The sequence below is a fragment of the Microcaecilia unicolor genome, chromosome 3 (assembly GCF_901765095.1).
Source record: "Microcaecilia unicolor chromosome 3, aMicUni1.1, whole genome shotgun sequence".
Taxonomy (NCBI): domain Eukaryota; kingdom Metazoa; phylum Chordata; class Amphibia; order Gymnophiona; family Siphonopidae; genus Microcaecilia; species Microcaecilia unicolor.
Genome location: NC_044033.1, coordinates 469426318 through 469445145, shown reverse-complemented (window position 1 = coordinate 469445145; position 18828 = coordinate 469426318).

The following is an 18828-nucleotide window of genomic DNA, read 5'->3' as shown; positions in this document are numbered from 1 at the left end:
CTACAATTAATTAATGAACTGGGCTCCAAACATTATAAAGTCAATCAGCTGTGGAAGTCTTATCACAATGGAAACAGGCAGCTGAGTTCTGTTTTTATACTATATGCATATAAAAGTTTATTCCAATATAAACAACAAACTTTCCTTTTAAACCAGAACATTCTCTGTGTTGACTTTTGACTGTTTGATCTTTTTAATTTGTTGTATCATTGTCATAGCAGCTGACCAAATAGTGATAGCACCTGCTCAGGAGCTACTTGGAAGTTCTGTCCATGATCTCAACACATATCTACCCAAGGTATCAACAGGACTTTTGGAGTAAAGTCTACTTCTTTTGCAGCACACAACAGCAGGCATATACCTTTTGCATGCACCCAAGATGCAATACATCCTCTTTTGGATATTCCTTTGGGCACATTCATCAGGATAATTCTAGTGATATCTGTGATATTTTTATGTTCTTATATATTGTCTGCAAGCCTGAAAACTATCAGTCATTTACAATTAGGCAGTGCTTTTTTTGTGTCGGTACGGTGTACCGGCACCTTTTTTTCTGAGGGCCGGCAGCTCCCCTACTTCTTGCAGATGGACAGACAATAAAGAACGACAACGTGGATGCAGCAGCTCACAGGTTTGCTTGCTGTGTTTTGAGTGAACGGCGACGGCTGAGCGGGGGAGTGGAAACAGAGATTAATCAAATGTCTTCCTTACTTACAATGGACTAGATAGGCTTACTTCCACTCCACTCTCTATTTACCGAAGTTGCAGCGGCGAACTGGTGGGCGGCGGCAGTAAAGGCAGCAAGCAGGCAGGCTCGCCTCTGTCCTTTGCTTCCTTGCCCTCTCAACATCCCGCCTTCCTCTGATGTCATTTCCTTTCCGCGAGGGCGCATGAGAAAGGGAAGGCTGTCCAGTAGACCAGAGTGCAATTTGATCCCTTGAGAAAGCTGCGTTGAGCGAAACAGGCACCTGTTGGGGCAAGCACCAGCACCTGGACATGGAAGTGAAGCAAAGAGGGGCAACACTAGCACCCAGATACTTAAGCTAAGTAGAGATTTAACACTGTAGTTAAGCATAGCCTAGCCTCAAAAGCTCAGCATATGAGTTCACAGTGTGTACACTGACAGTTTGAAGTGAGAGAAGTGAGAAAGTAACCTCCATGATACCGTATATACAAAAAGTGAAAAACATAAAAATATTTTTAAAAAGCCAAACTATAGATTTGGAGAAAACATTGAACAAAATTTAAGGAGGAGGAAGGGACTGTCGATGATTATAATTGTCGCAAAAACAAGAGGCGTCACCAAGAAAGGTGATAAAAACAATCTTGGCAACTGTTGAGACTTTCCCTATAACATAACAGTGAAACAACAGTTGTACGCATTGATTTTCTACTAGTCTTTGTATTATATATTTTGAACATTATAGTAGAACATTGCTACCTAATTTTTACAGTATTTCTCGGATAAGCAGCATAGTAACATATAGTAACATAGTAACAGACGGCAGATAAAGACCTGAATGGTCCATCCAGTCTGCCCAATAAGATAAACTCATTTTACATGGTATGTAATACTTTATATGTATATCCGAGTTTGATTTGTCCCTGCCTTTCTCAGGGCACAGACCATAGAAGTCCGCATTGCACTGGTTTTATTCTCCAAATACCGGTGTTGCCACCCAATGTCTGCTAAGATTCCATAGATCCATTCCTTCTAAACAGGATTCCTTTGTGTTTATCCCCCGCATGTTTGATTTCCATTACCGTTTTCATCTCCACCCCCCCCACCCCCACGGGAGGGCATTCCACATATCCACCACCCTCTCCGTGAAAAAATACTTCCTGACATTAGTCCTGAGTCTGCCCCCCTTCAACCTCAATTCATGTCCTCTAGTTCTACCGCCTTCCCGTCTCCGGAAAACATTCATTTGCGGATTAATACCTTTAAAATATTTGAACATCTGTATCATATCACCCCTGTTTCTCCTTTCCTCCAAGGTATACATGTTCAGGTCAGCTCTCCTCGTACGGTTTGCAACGCAAATCCCATACCATTTTCGTAGCTTTTCTTTGCACCGCTTCCAGTCTTTTTACATCTTTAGCAAGATACGGCCTCCAAAACTGAATACAATACTCCAAGTGGGGCCTCACCAACGACTTGTAGAGGGGCATCAACACCTCCTTTCTTCTACTGGTTATGCCCCTCTCTACAAAGCCTAGCATCCTTCTGGCCACAGCCGTCGACTTGTCACAGTGTTTCTTCACCTTCAGATAATCCGACACCAACACCCCAAGGTCTCTCTCCTGAGTCGAGCTTACTAATCTCTCCCCTCCTATCCGGTATCTCTCTTTTGGGTTTCTGCACCCCACGTGCATCACTCTACACTTTTTGGCATTAAATTTTAACTCCTTGGTAAAATAGAAACCTGAAAATATAATCCCTATAATTTAACACTATTCCTATAGGGATTATATTTTCAGGTTTCTATTTTACCAAGGAGTATCTATATAAGAGGAGAAACTGAATGATTTAACTTTCCCAGAAGACATTTATATTAAACTTTAACTGCCAGACCCTCGACCATTCTTCTAACATTCAGAGATCCCTTCTCATCGTTTCTACTCCCTCCAGGGTATCCACTCTATTGGCTATTTTCGTGTCATCCACAACAAGACACACCTTTCCTTCCAACCCTTCAGCAATATCTCCCACAAATATATTAAACAGAATAGGCCCCAGCACTGACCCCTAAGGAACTCCACTGCTCACCTTCCTTTCCTCCGAGCGGATGCCATTTACTACCACCCTCTGCCACCTGTCGGTCAACCAGTTTCTTATCCAGTTCACCACTTTCGATCCTAAATTCAACCCTTTCAGCTTATTCACAAGTCTTCTGTGGGGGACTGTTTCAAAGGCTTTGCTGAAGTCCGTAGATTACATCTAGTGCACGTCTCTCATCCAGTTCTTTGGTCACCCAGTCAAAAAATCAATAAGATTAATTTGGCATGATTTTCCTTTGGTAAAGCCATGTTGCCTCGGGTCCTGTAACCCATCGGTTTCTAGAAAGTTAACTATCCTTTCTTTCAGCAGCGACTCCATTATTTTTCCTACCACCGAAGCGAGACTTACCGGTCTGTATTTTCCCACTTCTTCCCTGTCTCCACTTTTGTGAAGAGGGACCACATCTGCTTGTCTCCAATCTCACGGAACCTCTCCCATCTCTAAAGATCTATTAAATAAATCTATTAAATAAATCTTTAAGAGGTCCCGCCAGGACCTCTCTGAGCTCCTTCAGTATCCTGGGATGTATCCCATCCAGCTGCATAGCTTTATTCACCTTCAGATTCTCAAGCTGTTTATAAACTCTTTCTTCTGTAAACAGCGCAGTATCCAATCCATTCCCAGATGTTCCCTCAGCAGCCAACCATGGTCTTTCTCCAGGATTTTCCTCCGTGAACACCGAAGAGAAATAATTGTTTAGCACGTTCGCTCTATCTTCATCACTCTCCTCATAGCCATTCTCATTATCTTTCAGTCTCGCAATTCCATCCTATCTCTTCTCCTTTCTCCAATATATCTGAAAAAAGTCTTGTCACCTCTCTTTACATCTTTAGCCATTTTTTCTTCCGCTCGCGCTTTCGCTAGCCGTATTTCCCTCTTCGCTTCTTTCAGTTTAATCTGATAATATTTTCCGTGATCCTCTTGTTGTGTTCTTTTGTATTTCTTGAACAAAGCCTCTTTTGCTCTTATTTTTTCAGCTACTTGTTTGGATAACCATATAGGCTTCCTGTTTTTGTTTACTTTCCTCACAAAAAGATTAGTTGCCATATTTATAGCAGCTTTTAGCTTGGACCACTGTTTTTCCACTTCTTTTACACCTTCCCACATCAACAGCTCCTTCTTCAGGTATTCCTCCATTTTATCAAAATCAGTACATCTGAAAGGTTTGAGTTTTGTGCGTCCACACTCCACCTTCGCCCTTATATCAAACCATACGGTGTGATGATCACTATTACATAGGTGAGAACCCACCCGGATATCGGAAACACTACCTCCATTAGTGAGCACTAGATCCAGCATCGACCCTTCCCTCTTGGGTTCTGTCACCATTTGTCTGAGCAAGGCATTTTAACAGGCATCCACAATCTCTCTACTTCTTTCTGATTCCGAAGACAGGACGTTCCAATCCATGTCAGACAAATTGAAATCTCCCAACAGTAGCACCTCCCCTTTCATACTAATCTTTTGAATATCTTCTACTGGATCCTTGTCTAACTTCTCTGTTTGTGCAGGAGGTCTCTTTCCAGGACGATCCATAAAGCTTCTTCTTTCCCCAGGTTCCCCGCATTTTAGCTGCTCTGATATTCTCTCACACATACAGAGCCACTCCTCCACCTCTTCGGCCCTCTCTATCCTTCCGAAAAAGATTATAGCCCGGTACGGTCAATCATCCCATTCATGAGAATCATTGAACCACATCTCCATAATAGCAACAATATCCAAGTTTTCTTCAAACATCAGGGCTTGCATGTCTTGAACTTTTTTACTTAGACTACAAGCATTTGTGCACATATAGCTTTTGTGCTTAGTGAGCTTGGGTGTTTTTTTTTTTTTAATATTTACATGACCTTTCTCTCTGCTATCATGTTTATTCTGGGGGTGACTTTCCAAAATCCCCTATTTCCTTTGTCACCCCACCCTCTAGTTTAAATGTCTAGAAACATACTGTCTGAATTTCTCTCCAAGGATCCTTTTTCCCATCACAGAAAGATGTAGCCCATCATTACAGTACAGCCTTTTATTTTTCCACATATTACCCCATTCTCCTATGTATCTAAAACTTTCTTCTTCACACTACGACTCAAGCCACTTATTGAATTGCTCTGTTTTCCGTAGTCTTTCCTCTCCCCTCCCCAACATAGGAATTACTTCAGAAAAAGCATAAATTCTGTTTTACTATTTTTGGATCTTGCCAGGTACTTGTAACCTGGTTTGGCCAGTGTTAGAAACAGGATACTGGGCTTGATGGACCGTTGGTCTCTCCCAGTATGGCAACGCTTATGTTTTTATGTTCTACGTCCAGCAAAGAAGCAACCAATAGTAACATCCATTCCTTTACTTATTTTCATGCAGATTGAAAGGGGAAAAATGGGGGGGGGGGGGGGGATAACGTGCTTGCTGGCTTCACACATAACAGCCCTGAAAACCCTAATGAACCATTTTTACTTTTCCAAAGCCTTACCGGTTAAGATGGACTTGAATTACAACAGTCAACAGCCTATTTCTGTCCTCTCAGTCTATCCCCCACCCCTAGCTTCAACAGAACCATTTGAAGAACTTTGCATTTTAATATTAAATGTTTCCCCCTCAACCAAAACTCTTATTGTTTAAGGTGATTTTTTAACATTCATGAACAACATTGGTTTGACCCAACATATTCACTTCCCCTCTCAGGCCGTACTTTAGGTCTAGTCTTTTCTTCCCCTTCCCTTTACTAAGCCTTTATGCAAACAAATAGTTTGCCCCATCTTCTGTCCACAAACCACTACTTGATCCTGTTTCAAATTGTCAGATCAGTGGGTTTGCTCCCTTCCAAAGCAGGGAAGATTAGGATCTTTCATCATAATTTGAACCTTGATGCTCTGGACATACTTTCTTGCAAATTGTCTCAGGATGATTAGGTCAATAAGTAGCACAATAGTGTTAGTTATGCCCTGGATTCAGTGGATCCTTATAGAGAATGTAATACTCATCCAGAATACTCCCATCCTTGGTACCATTTGGCTATCTTATTCTGGTTCTACTAGGGAAGTAGGACACAACAATTTTCATGACATCCAAAATTTTGGATATCCCATTACTAGTAAAGGATATGGTTACTGTGTTAAGTAAACTATATTCCAATCTGATAAACATCCTCCATGATTTGTTCCTCCTTGTGTTCCTTATGGAAAATCTGATTTTGTTTGTGTGTGTTACATTTGTACCCTGTGCTTTCCCACTCATGGCAGGCTCAATGCGGCTTACATGGGGCAAAGTAGGGTTAAGTGACTTGCCCAGAGTCACAAGGAGCTGCCTGTGCCTGAAGTGGGAATTGAACTCAGTTCCTCAGGACCAAAGTCCACCACCCTAACCACTAGGCCACTCCTCCACTTAAATGCATGTTTGACAATAAAGATATTTAGCTCTTCATTGAGGGGTCCTTTTACTAAGGTGCGCTGAAAAATGGGCTGCGCTAGGTGTAGGCACGTGTTTTGGGCATGCACAGATTTGTTTTTCAGTGTGCCTGTAAAAAAGGCTTTTTAAAACGTTTTGCTGACAATGGACGTGCAACAAAATAAAAACTGGCGCATGTCCATTTTGAGTCTGAGACCTTACCACCATCCATTAACTTAGTGATAAGGTTTCATGCGATAAGTGTGCGATAATCGTCTATGCACGTAGAATGACAATTACTGCCCGGTTTCCACCATGCACAGGAAAATAAAAATTATTTTCTGGCACACGTAGCGGATGTGTGTAAAAAATGAAATTATCGCCCGGGCCATGCGGTAGCCAGGCGGTAACTCCAAATTTACGCATGTAGGATGTATGTACGTGCCTATGCGGCTTAATAAAAAGGCCCCTAATTCCTTCTTACATTGCATCAATTACTGCAATTCTATCTTAGCAAGGGTCAATTTAACTCTGACTAAAGGCTACAAACTGATACCACCATCAAAGTTATTTCTGGATCCGAAAAGTTTGAACATGTAACTCATTTTCTCTACAAATAGGCCTGGTTACCTTTGTCATTTAGAATCTAATTCATTATCGTTTTGTTGACCTACCAGTTTTTTTTATACTGATCTACCACACTACATATCTTCTCTCTTAACACCACACACATCTACCTACCCCATTAGATCCTTACAGACTTTCCAATTATGGTTACCCTCGTGGAGTTTTGGCTCAAGGTCATGTGAAATTTCTCTTTGTCTTATCTTGCCCTTTTACTTCTAAATGGGTTCCCAAAGATATTGATTAATATGATACAAGGGAGGCTGATGTGGTCATTTTCAAAGAAGATGGACATCTCAAAATTGCCCCAAACAAGTCCATCTCTCGAAAATGTCCAAATCATAATTTTCAAAAGGCAGAATTTGGATGTTTTACATTGCAGTTCTTCTAAAAAAGCAAGGGGGTGTGTTAGAGGCGTGTTCAACACTGGTCTAGGCAGGCCCAAAATTAGGATATCTTTGGTAATAATGGAATGGGATGAAACGTCCAAGGCAAAAAAGAAGGATGTTTTTATCTAGACCTGTTTCAATCATGTCCAGGGTACAAAAAGGTGCCCTAGTTCAGACGCTGACCACTAGAGTGATAAAAGCATGACCCTTTCTTCATCTCCTAGTAGTTACTGACCCCCTCCCATCCCCCTACAAAGTGCAAGTGACAGTGCATACCAGGCTTTATTACAGCTTCAGGTATTATGGCCATTCCTAATAGAGCAGCAAGAAAATGTAAGGAGTAGCCTAGTGGTCAGTTCAGTGGACTTTTAACAATGGTACCCAGGTGTAAGTTCCACTTTACCTCCTTAAGGGGTTCTTTTACTAAGGTGCACCAAAATGTGGCCTGCACTGGTGTAGACGCATGTATTGGATATGCGCAAGTCCATTTTTCAGTGCACCTGCAAAAAAGGCCTTTTTGGGGCCTAAAATGGATATAAAAGGAAGAAAAAAATGACGTCAGATGCCAATGTATAAATGAAAGCAAGAAATGGCTCGGTACTTCCAGAATGAAAAAGCAGTTGCAGTGAAGTGAGGAATATAGACAGAACCATAGATTGAGAATAAGTACTGAAGTGTATTCTTGTATTAACTCTATTACTGTTTTATAGAGTCACCAAAATCATGGACCCTGAGGCAGAAAGGAAAAAATGAAACCTTGGCCAACGTCGGCCGTGGAGTGGAGAGTGTGAGTGACAACATATGGAACACAGCATTAAGATAAGTGCTGGTTTATTTGTCAAACAAACAAACAACTAACAGTGAATGACTTTATAAGAAGGGGAGGTTTTTTGCCTATGATGACAGTAAGAACTCTGGATATTTAAAAGCCTGAGAGCTGGATTGAGGAGTCTGTTGAGGCTTTTTCCTGCATAAAAAAGAGTACATTGATACTAATCATTTGGTTCATTGGAGTTAGGATCTTTTGAGTGAGATTGTAAATGCACGGGAAGCCCAGGTATAATTTTAGCCTTACTGAGGAGAGCAATTCTCAGCCAAGATAGTATACCCAGGTAAATGTCAATGCTATCAGATAAATCCCTCTGAAAATTATCCTTCTGAGGTATAATAAATATAGCTAAATTCATACAGATTAAAAGTTTAATGTTTTGACCTTGAGATATGGAAGATTAGATTAGAATGGAAAGATGAATATAGGTTACTTTAATTTACATAGAAAATCAATGACAATCCTTCAGCTAGACATATGCCAAATTTAGTAGCAAGAGAAGTAATAAACTAGTGTCTGCTGAATGAGTTCAAGGTCTAGTCTACAACATAACCACTATTACATTAGTGTAAGGATCCAAAATGGCAAACCTTCAATCTCTTAAAAAAAATTGGCAGTCAATAATGCTCAAATGTTTATGGAGAAAAAATGCAGGTTTTGGCACTTCATCATTTTTATAACATGTTTATGCATATTATATATTTAAAAAAAACATGTATAATGCAATTTTGAATTTATGTTTAGACATATTCTTATTTAGAAGCCAATATATGCAACCTTGGCATTGGTTCAAAAGGGGCCAAGCCTTTTTTTGTCAGCTGAGAAAGTTTGAGACGTCAATTTGGGTGCTTTTCCCTGATTCCAGTGTTACATGATTCTACGATGTTTCCCAGTAAAACTTTAATTGTTTTTACTGTATGGTGTATGGTGTTTCCACCATGTCTTCATTATATGATGAGCTTATTTATAATATCATGCTATTTTTGTAATTCTGGGGTCGTTTTATAAAAGATTTTTCATGCTTAAACCCTGCTTTCCACATGTTAAAAGGTCCTTTCTAAAATCATTCCTGTTGAGCAAATCTAAGGACCCTGTTTACTGAGGCGCATTAGCGTTTTAAATGCACCTACAATTAGCGTGCACACTAACTGCCTATAGGGATATTGTAAGTGCGTATACAGTTAACGCGCATACATGGTTAACGCACGTTAAAAATGTTAGCACACCTACAACGTGGCTTAGTAAACAGGGCCCTAAGTGTGAGAGCATACACACACACACACACACAGTTACTGTCAGTACTCAGTGTGTTTCTTTATGAAAGATAAACGGACAATAATGATTATGATGAACATCGATTAAACATTTTAATTATATGATTAATCGTGATTAAAATGTTTAATCATGCAATTAATCATCTAAACCAAATGTAAAGAGTCAAACTACATATAGCATGTATGCTTAGTAGTTTACATTTTTTATTGTTTCTAAAAATTAAAAAGAAATCTGAATCAATTTTCCTTGAAAAACCTATAATACCTTCATGCAACTAGTTATCCATTAAGCTAATTATTTAGATGTAGCAGTTCATTGGCATTCCTGGGAAGCATAGATGATCTACTTTGGCAATAATAAATCCCACTTTTGATAATAAATGTCCATATGGGACGGCGGATGTTAGAGAACAAACAAAATGTCTCAGTTTCAGTTTATTTTTAATATACCACAAATCATAAATGATACATCTAAGCAGTTTACATAATCAATGGGGTAGAAGATTATTAGCACAAAATGTACATAAGTACATAAGTAATGCCACACTGGGAAAAGACCAAGGGTCCATTGAGCATAACATAGACAATATTTAAAAAGGAAACATATGGGCAGAGTCTCTTACAATCCCTAATTAAACTAGGTAAGAAACCAAGGGGGAGGGAGAAAAAAATTAGGACTTCTTTTACTAAGCCATGCTAGTGATTCTCGGGTGGCAAGTGAGAGGAAGCCCTTAGGAATTGAAAAGGCTCACTCTCATTTGCCAAGCTGGGATTCACTAGTGTGGCTTAGTAAAAGAGGCCCTTAGTCTGTTTAGAATATGAGAATGATTAATTGAAAAGATGAGTCTTAAGGGCTTTTTTATTATTATTATTATTTTGAGAATGAGGATTCAGTTCTAAGAGATGAGGCCACTACACTAACAAGAGTTACAAATTGAGTCCAGCCAGACGTAGTGTGTGAAGGAATAGTAAGGACGAGTTGAATGGAGGAACTAAGTGTGCATTGTGGTTTATAAAGTATGCTCACTAATAAGAAGCACATTAAATATGTATTTTATTCTTTCCTTCACTAAAAGTATTTAGTTTAAAGTAGATTAGTGCAACAAGATAATATTAGAAGTTGTTCATTTTAATTCAGATTATTAAATCTACTGAGTAGCACTACACTCAAAATGTTCCTCAGGTAAGTACTCTGGAATCTGATTTTCCTTTGAAATATTAATCTCTACGATGAATTATTTTGTTTGTATGAACACTCTAGTGTATGCCTATGTTTCTCTATCACTTATCTTTAAATTCATATAGGAAAACCTTCATGCAGTGGCTAGATCTGGAGATGCTAAAGATGATCTAGATACTCTTTACCAGGTAAATATGTCTTTGGCCTTTGTCTTCTAATATACTACCTTCACTTAAATCAATAATTAAGCCTGACTCCCTCTTTGGTGAATGCATTATCTACATGAAACCCTTCTCTTCTTTACTTCAGCCTTTACTGAAAAAATGTAAGAGATCTGCCTGTCAATAAAAATGCAAACTTCACTAAATTTGTGTTCAATACTTTTAAAAGCAAGAAAAAAAGGATTATTGTGTCGGGAAGGAAAAAGCCTCAGAAAAGTGCAGGTATAAATTCTTATATTCAAATCCTGCTCACTTCAATCATTGGCTTAAAAAACATTCCCATTTTTAACACATCTTCATTTATTGTCACTTTTAGAAAGTGCTCCGTAAGCTGGAGTGCGCAAGAGAATACATTTGGAAGAAGGTTCAGCACTCCCTGAGGCAGCAGTTTGGTATTGTAAAAATGGTGGCCACCATTAAAGAGACCTCTGCATCCATTTAAAAGTTAAGTAGCTGGAAATTACAATACGTTATAGACAACAAGTAGGGGTACTTTTAAAATGGGAATGTTTTTTAAGCCAGTGATTGAAGTGAGCAGGATTTGAATATAAGAATTTATACCTGCACTTTTCTGAGGCTTTTTCCTTCCCGTCACAATAATAATTTTTTCTTACTTTTAAAAGTATTGAACACAAATTTAGTGAAGTTTGCATTTTTATTGACAGGTAGATCTCTTACATTTTATTTATTTATTTATAGCATTTATACCCCGTTCTTTCCCGCTCGGTGGCAGGTTCAATGCGGCTTACAAGGTGTGGTATAAAGTTTCACAGGGAAGCACAACGTATATCACAAAGTATCACAGTGAGAACCCAGTTGTATAGAGTAGGACAGTGGGAAGAGACGTGTGGGATAGAATTGGAGTATGGGTGGTGCTAGTGGTGTGGATTGGGTTCGAAAGTTAAGTTGGGTTGTTTGGGTAGGCTTGTTTGAAGAGGTAAGTTTTCAGCAGCTTTTGGAAGGGTAGGTGTTCATTGGTTGTTCGGATGTGTCGAGGTATTGCATTCCATTCAGCCTCTCCGCTATGGCCCTGTCCTCCCTGAGAGTCCTTTTTGCTCCTTGATTAGTCCCACGGATTCCTTCACAGGCTTTCTGCATCTGATATACCTGAAAAGGGTAATTACTATGAGGTTTTTTTGCCTTTGAGGCTCGTTTCTCTTCGTATTCCCTTTTGGCCTTCTTTATCAATGCTTTGCATCTAACTTGCCAGTGCTTATGTTGCTTCTTGTTTTCTTCATTTGGATCTTTTTTTCATATTCCAAGTTCTTTTGGCTCTAATAGCTTGGTTGTTAGTGCACATAAAACTTTGCCTGGACCCTAACACTTTACATGTATTTTTTAATTTGTTTATTTTTATGCGCTGTATATTAATTATGGGGCCCTTTATACCTTTCAGGAAATCTAGACTGCCCCTATTTGACTGACTGTACATTTGTCCTTTAGATTGTAAGCTCCTTTGAGCAGGGACTGTCCTTCTATGTTAAATTGTACAGCACTGCGTAACCCTAGTAGCGCTTTAGAAATGTCAAGTAGTAGTAGTAGTAGTACAAAGGCATGCTAAAAAAAGGCCTGCGGTAGTATAGACGCGTGTTTTGGGCACAGAATCATTTTTCAGCGCACCTGTAAAAAATGCCTTTTTAAAATTTTTGCTGAAAATGGACGTCTGAGACCTTACTACCAGCCATTTACCTAGGTAAAATCTCATGCGATAACCGTGCGGTAATGACCTACTCACGCCAAATGTCACTTGGCGAGTGTAGCTGATGTGCGCCAGAAAATAAAAAATATTTATCAGGTGCAAATAGCAGATGAGCGCCAAGGTGGCTTAGTAAAAGGGTCCCCCTATGATTTAAGTACTGTTTCTAGCTTGATACTGCTGAGGCATCCCTTGTTGAGCGAAATGAGGACAACATCGGGTATAGTCTATAATAAACAACCGCATTTTAGAAAATTTCATCTGGGATCTATTTTTTTTTCTTTGATTTAATACAGATATGTATAGCCTTTTGAGTACATGTTGGATGATGCTAGTGATTTTAAAAGAAACATAGAAGGTGAATGATACACTTAAATACAAATGTTATAGTTCTTGCTCTTCAATAGATCAGTTAATAAACTATCTCTGACACTCTTATTTCCACAGAACTGAGCATATGTCAGTGGAAGTGAGGTAACTGTCAGTTATGACATCAATCTACTTCAAATTCTTTTACTGAAAGTAACTACTCTGTCGTAAGTAAAAGTTACAGGATAAATATTCAGCTAGCATGGTCAGTGATTTTTTTTGCAGCCATTGACGTCATGTCCTGATATTCAGTGCTGGACTATGTATGGACGCTAGCATTGAATGCCCAAATATGTGCAGATGGACAGCCTTTTACTGATTAGGTGCCGATATTCAACCTTAACAGGTTAAGCTGAACTGGCCAAAGATAGGACTGAAATTTGTGTGATCCTGTATGGCTGACTAACTTAACCAGGTAAGTGCAAACTTTGCCTTGACTCTGCCCCCAGACTGCCCATTGAATAGCTGGTTTCAGCTTAGGCAGTAGTGGTATCTGGTTAAAATGCAAAGGTGATTTAATTGGACTGGCTCTCCTTCCCAGTTAAATCTCTGTGAATATTGACCCTGATGTGTTTTATGATCCTTTTTCTGTCGAGTATTTTGTTTTTTTCTCTTATTGACAAGTTATTCAGTAATACTTATAAAAGGGAAAGAGGAGGGGACTTGATATATTGCCTTTCTCTAGTTACAATCAAAGTGGTTTACATATTATATACAGGTATTTATTTTGTACCTGGAGAAATGGAGGATTAAGGGATCCTTTTACTAAATTGTGGCAAAAAGTGGCCTGCGGTATTGTGGGTGTGTGTTTTTGGCAAGCACAAGGCCAGTATTTACCGTGTCTGGGAAAAGGGGCTTTTTTCAATGGGCTGGGAAAAGGGCCAGTGGGTAAACTGAAACCAGCGTGCACCTATTTACGGCCTGAGCTCTTAACGCCACCCATGAATCTAGCAGTAAGGGCTCACATGCTACATATATGGTGACTGGTTGGCGCGCGCCAACTGCCAATTAACACCAGAAACACTGCATGCTGTAGGAAATAAAATAAATAGTTTGTACCAGTGGTATAGGCATGCGCCAAATCCGAAATTACCACCAGGGGGTGGGCTAGTCTGGCGGTAATCTCGTTTTGGTGCACACTGCACATACATATATCCTACCGCACCTTTGTAAAAGAGCCCCTAAATGACGTGCCCAGCGTCACAGGGAGATGTAGTGGGAATTGAGCTGAGTTCATGAGGAACAAAGATTGATGCATTACTAGGATACTCCTCTACTCCAGATTAGATTATAAAGATTAAAGCAGATTAAATGAATATAACACTTCCTTTAAATTTAAATTCAAACCAATAAATTCTCTTACCTGCATGCCAACTAACATGTTCACTTAAGACTTTTATAAAACCATGGCATCGCTATTTACTTTTAGCACTTACAATATTTCTGCCCACACAGTGACATCTACAAGCACTGATTCATAAATTGAATGCACCTTATGCTTACAACTCATTCAGTGTCCCAGTTTCTCTTTCTAAAACTCATACCAAATTTAAAAACTTTTCTTGTATTTATTTATTTATTATTACATTTATATCCCACATTTCCCCACTGATCACAGGCTCAAAGTGGTTTACAAAGTCTGTAGTGCAAGCTACAGTACAAGAAAAACAATTATACAAATTGAGAATAAGACATAAAATAACAATTAAACAAAAGGCAAGAGATAATAACAGTTAATTATTGTCCTTGGATCTGAATTTATAGTAATAGTTAATTCAGTTAAGTTAAACCTGGGGAATAAGCTCTCTTAAACAATACTGATTTCAACAATTTTTGGAAGTTAAGGTAGTTCTGGGTAGATTTTACTTGTTTGGGTAGAGCATTCCATAATTGAGTTCCTATCACGTATGTAAAGTTGGTGGCGTAAATTGATTTGTATTTAAGACCATTATCCTTTCTTTAGCAGAGAGCAATGTATCTTTGTAAGTCTAAGTGCGTTGAAAATGGGCCCCCAAGTCATATATGTTCTCATTGTCATTTTGATCCTTCCCAACAGCCAAACTGTGTCCAGATAACAGTTTAGAGTTCTTACAGACCTGATCAGACTTCAAGGAAAAACAAACCTTTCTTGAGACAGCATCGGCTCTAATGCAAGTTGCTGACAGCCTGCAAGCTTGTGCCCATACTGCCCTTCCACTTCAGCCACAGAGTAAACTTGTAAAATAATTCATTCCCCAGAAGCTGTTGTGGGGAATACACAGATTACATTTGTTTTGGGTGTAATTGGGAGTGTGACTTTAGTATGGGTTATGAAAAATTTGACACAGGCACACTTGTTATTAGACAGTGTAGTTTCTGGAAAGTAATCATGTTCCCTCTGGCTATAGATCCGAACTCCCAAAATGTAAACAGAACTGATATCGCACCCGGAAGTGTTATAAAAAAATAACATATTTATTTACACAGCAACAGAAAGTATAATATAAGTAAAGGTAAGGACACAGATATTCTTACCTTTATTTAGCTGAGAGCAAACACACCTGTACCCTAAGGCAGGCTTCTAGTAGAGCCAAATGCTAGCCCAACACAATAAGCAATTACAAAACAACTATACAACCTGAACAGAGATGGCACCGGATGTCCAGCAGGTGGCAGGAGGCTCCACAAATGAACCAGTCAAGCAAGCAGAGCAGGGACTGCACCTCAGATCAGATGGAATGCAAAATAACTCTTTAATTACCATACAGTCTCTTTTATGAAGAAACTGCAAACTTCAGCCAGTGTAGTGACGTAAGTTGTTAATGTTCAAGTCCTGATTGTTTATCCCCTCAACCTTGTCTATCCCACACGTAGAGACTCGGGGACTTCTATTATTGTACCATTTGCATGATGCCAAAGAGGCACCTTGACCATGAAACTATGGTTCCAATAAACAACGTGCATTTCTGGGGTGAAAAAGAGCCTTAAAGTCTGCATCAACATTTGTTGATTTCCATTGTGATGATGTAATGTGGTTGTTATTCTTCTTGCCCACCCATAACCTTGTTAATGCTTTCCAGTGTCCTTCTTGCCTGAATGCAAACATGAGGACTAGCAGGGCACAGGCCTTTGCATGAAGTTGTACTTAGCTAGAGTTTGTATTTGTGATATTATTATTATCAGGTATAGAGTGCTATATAGTGCCTTCTGTAGGGGACTTTTGCTCCCACACTTTTCCAAACCTTCACTCTATTCACCCCAGTCAACCCCAGTATCTTACCAGGACTCTGGTGTTATTCCTTTCTTCCTTAGCATTCAGCTCTCCACTTCCTTGCTCTGTGGCTCTGAAAGCATGCTGCAAGTAAGTCCTGGGTATGTACACCTGGCTCCTCATACTTGCATAGATCTCCATTCTGAGCCAATAACAGGCAGGTGGGTTAGTCAGAACTTTGTGATCAGGAAGATGTGCTGCTAACTGTATTACTTCATGACCTAGTCAGTATTACTAATCAGGATTGTGTAATAACCTAGTAACCAGTGATATCAGTGTTTTAGTTAGACAATACATTCTACAGTTGCTTATCAGCCTAAGGGAGCTACATTTGTACAGCTGAGCTGTAGTGTAGGGTGCATTATTCTATTTTCTTACCTATATAATAAATTAATATATTTCACAGCAGTGACTTTACTTTTATTCCAGTTCTCTCTAACAGAAGAAAAGTTCTGGTGTAGGCCCAGAACAGCCAGGTTCCTTTATAATATATAACCCCTGTACAGAGCTAGGAAGTTGGTTTAGCCAGACTCCTATAAACGGAACCTGGGAATTACTCATTGGGTAGCTTTGCCCAGCAGAGTTATTCATCCTATAAATGCTTACATAAGCCCAAAATTGCAGCATCTTTCCTATCATACCCATAGTGGCAATCCAGCCTCACTCTCTTGTGACTCCCCACCATGGCCCACTCAACACATCTTCCACTCTGGGATCACAGAGGTAGCATAATTAGCATTGGCACTGACCATGTTAACCCCAGCCTACCCCGTCTTACCACCACACTCTTTCTGGACCAGGCCTACCCTCCATTTACTCAGGGCAACCTCTTAAACAGTCCATGTGGGATCAAAGGTAAATTAAATTTACTAACTTGTATCTAACCATTCACTCTATTAACAACTTGCTCAGCAATTGACAGTGATAATTTGCAATTTTTCAAGTCTGTCTACTCTTTATTTTAAGACACCTGGCCTACCATTGCCTAACACTTGGATCTGGGACTTGTCACTCCTCTGCTCAGCCATACCCACCCTCAACCTCCCTTTGCCTTCTCCCATTAAATCCCACATCAATAAAAAGCACAAAACACAAGAAGTGTATGGCATAAACAGGCCACAGCTTTGTTTATTAAAGATGGCCATATTTACATAACAAAGAGTAAACACCACTTACAACCTGAGCTACCACAGAGTTATTTGACCTCTATTAAATCATACCCCATTTTGTCTCACTGTGACAGCTAGGGCAAAAGTAGGGCATGGCCTCCATGCCTGGCCTATTCTGGGTCACCCTACCCTCCTACTCTTAGAGCTTTAAGTTAGATGCTCATCAGCTGATGAGCTGAAGCCCATAGTTTGTGTATACCCCCCTTCCCACTGGGGGGGGGGGCAGTGAAGTGAATGGACACCTCCTGGAAGCCATGAAGAGGCAGATTCTGTCCCACATTGGAGAGATGACCCCCATCTCCTCCACATACCAGCACAACCCACCCTCTCTGACCCTAGTGAATGTCTGGAAGGTAAAAACAGAGTTGCTTGAACCTAGCGATGTGTCTCTCGTTAATACCAAATTTATTTGCCAACTCAAAGTGCCGTCATGTGAAACATCAATCCTAGGCCCTTCTTATGCCTGGCTTTGGGGTTAAATATGTCTAGGGGGATCCTGGGGACCAAGATGGCGGCCTGAAGGGAGCGCGGCGAAGTAGCTCGTGGAGTTTTTCCTACAATTTTGTTTACCTGGAGAATGCCGAAGCGGAAGGGTAAGCGGGTGCCTGGTCCTGGGGCGCCCGCGGGACCTGCTTCAGGCACGATGGACCGCTTCGTGGTGGTGGGGGGCAGTCAGCTGAGCTCGGGAGTCTTGCTGCCGGGAGGGGCGGAGAGAGGCGAAGCGTCCCTGCTGCCTGAGACGGAGCTCAGCCAGGAGGTGAGGGAACCGCCTCCCATGCCTGCGACGGTGAGAGCTGAGAGTGGACGGGGCTTCCTGGCCTCCGAGGAGGGGGCGGACGGCTCAGAGTCAGGACCTGCTCTTGGCAGGAGTGCACAGCATACCCCGGAAGGGGGGAGTTCCAGCGTGCAGGGAGGCAGCGCTCCAGGGGGGCTACAGATGGAGGAGGAGGCCGGTTTCTCTATGGGATCTCAGAGGAGCGCTGAAGTTTTGAGTAAGTCTTCACTTTTACCAAAACCTCCAAACTTTACACTGGAAACTATTTGGGATGCATTGCTTACTTTGGAAACTTCATTGTCCCAGAAAATGTTACTATTGTCACAGGCCTCTCAGCTTCCAACCGAGACTGTTACTCAATTGGGCTTGCAAATAAAGACTGTGGGAGAAAGAGCGGAGGCCCATGATTTGGCTATTAAATCGGTTCAGGCAGTACAAACTACCATGATTACTGACAATAAATGGTTGCATAGGAAGATTGAGGCGCTTGAAAATCGGCAGAGGGCTAATACTCTGCGAGTGATAAATTTTCCTAGACAACAGTTGACTGCACCGATAATGACTTTTAAAAAATACCTCTTTGAGGTGTTGAAGGTGTCTGAGCCGGCATGCCCGCCTATCTCGCAGATTTATTACTTGCAGCCTTTTAAGAGAGGGGTTCAAGAAGAGCGGGCTGCTAGCGAGGAGTCTGCTGGGCGGTTTGACACCTTGGACTTTATTCGGGAGTTGGAGGGGGAAGAGGGGCAACGGGAGCGAGCTACTCTCATAGTGACATTTGTTACACAGATAGATAGAGATAGGATTTTGAAGTTATTCTTTAAATATCGGAAAGAAAAGTTTTTGAATGTACAAGTACGGATGTATCCTGATGTGACCAAGGTAACGCAGAGGAGGC